The sequence below is a fragment of the Haemaphysalis longicornis genome, unplaced genomic scaffold (genome assembly GCF_048455015.1).
Source record: "Haemaphysalis longicornis isolate Haplotype H1 unplaced genomic scaffold, Haemaphysalis longicornis Haplotype H1 scaffold_5, whole genome shotgun sequence".
NCBI classification, from domain to species: Eukaryota; Metazoa; Arthropoda; class Arachnida; order Ixodida; family Ixodidae; genus Haemaphysalis; species Haemaphysalis longicornis.
The window spans coordinates 201,163,050-201,165,243 of NW_027526385.1; positions in this window are offsets into that span (position 1 = coordinate 201,163,050).

Here is a 2,194-nt window from a genome sequence, read left to right on the forward strand (position 1 = left end):
CACAAGTGAAGGGTGGTTATGCCTGTGCAATTTGCCTCATCCCTGAGGCGCAAAAAATTCCCTCAGTCAGCAGATATTTTGTGTTTAAATAGGAATTGTCGATTATAAAAAAAATATTCGGCATGCATAATACAAAGTAGCACGTTTCTGACCATGAGGAGTTCCGTAAAAAGCACCATGAACTGTAGTTTTTGTATATACGAGAAGGAGGATAATGTATTTGGGTATTGTATAGGCATACTGTTTATTTAAGAACCCCAAAAAAGGCTTCGCCAAGCTATGAAAAGTACTACAGAAAGTAGTCACTCCTGAGGCGGGAATTCCTCCAGAAAATAGTCACTCGTGAAGCGACGTGCACACCACCCTGCCAGTATTCGAAACTGGAGCATTTGGCTTAATTGACCAATTACACAACTCACTTCATCAGCAGATTCGGAAGTCGAATTAGTGTCGCTCTGTATAACTAGCCCGCAAAAACGCAGCCCAAAGACGAACAGCCAGGTGGGCTGTTAGCTTAGCTGTGGGCCTTGAGTTTGTTCCCTTGTGAAGCTGCCGCATCTTTTTCTACACACCGCGTCGCAGCTTTGTTATCCATGAATATAATGTCCCTGCTCAGGGCTACCTCCAGTCAATTTTGAGAGGAACTTTGGTTACAGCGACCGCGCTATCGCAGCCGTTCCACAGTTTTTACCTGTGCGATTTCTCCAAAATTTATTTAGCTCGGTAGACTCCTTACCCCTGACTTGTATTTCCTGCCTCCATTCTGAATTTACAATTGGTGCTTCCCGTGAAATACTCGAACACTTCTTGGCCGTTACTGTTGTAGCAATCTTTGAGGCAGCAACAAAGACAGGTACTGAATTATATAATATTAGAAGCTGCTGTGTTGCGGGCGCCTTTACACCGAGCACAATGGGAAGTCACGTACCTCCTGCGTGACCCTTAATCTATCTCTAAAGAGAGGACATAAGTAAATACTTTTTTGACAAACTGCCGTTACGGGCTAGCGTAAGACTTCGTGTACTGTTCTGTGAACAATCATTCTTGTTGAATGGCAGCACTGTAGACAAAAACACAAGGGAAAGAAGACTACTGGCCGAAGATCTCACGCTGTTTGGTTAAACAGGGTCGCCATTGTGTCGTCTTTCCCTCTATTTTGCATAGAATACGCTGCCGCTAAAGGTGTTTAATCAATATCAAACTGCACAAATATCAACCTTCTGTAGTTACTTTTTTGCTTTGCAAATTTTATTTTCCGAAATTGTCGTGTGGTACGGGGATCCACTCAACCGCGTGCATAATTGCTGTAGTCCTTATGTTGAGGTACCGTTTTCAACTACCCTTTTCTCGTTTCGTCATTTTTCTGTTGTTTCATTTTCTTTTAAAATGAATACATGGTATAATAGCTTTTCTTTTTTTAAAAAACCTGGGTTGCCGGGGTCTGCGCCGCCTCATGTGCTTTTATAGCAATGTTTTTCTCTGGCGACAATACAAGAGGAGCAGTGCGCAACCAAAGTGTGTACAAACCCCGGGCCGTGATTCAAGCTTCTACGACATGTCGCCAGCATACACGAGCATTTGCACTCCGTTGAACCCTATTGGTGGCATAAGCAGATAATAGGTTTCGACGCTATTCGGTGGCTCTCGAACTATCGTATATGATAGGGTCATTGTCACCATGGGGTCACCAAGCGCGGAAACTACATCTGTTTGAAGAAAAATAGATGACCTACTACACTCTCTTTTGCTTTCTTTGGCTTTCATGGCTGTCCTTGTGGTTTCTTCCTTCTGCCTTCGTCTGAATTTGTGCTGGCTTTTATCCAAGAATTGTATAATATAGTGTGGGTGATGTTTTCATACCAATCGCGACAGTGGTCATTCTCCCCACTCATAGAATACAGACACACTGCCATCATCAGCATCATCTTAATTTATGCACCACCGGCTGTCGCCCTGGCCTCCCGTGACTCACGCGCCCGTCATCTTTGTCCGAGGTCCTGCTGGTTGTCTCTTTCGCACAGCCAGAATAACTGGTCTGCGCTTTCCCGTGCTTTTGCCTTTCAAGTGGTTGAATTGCCTCTTTCCCCGCCCTCCGGCGCTCCCAGCTACACCCCTGGAGCTCCGTTCCGGTCGACGCCCCCTGCTGCCAGCTCCGCCGACGCAGCGAGAAACCTGGTCGGAGTCCGCTGCTCAA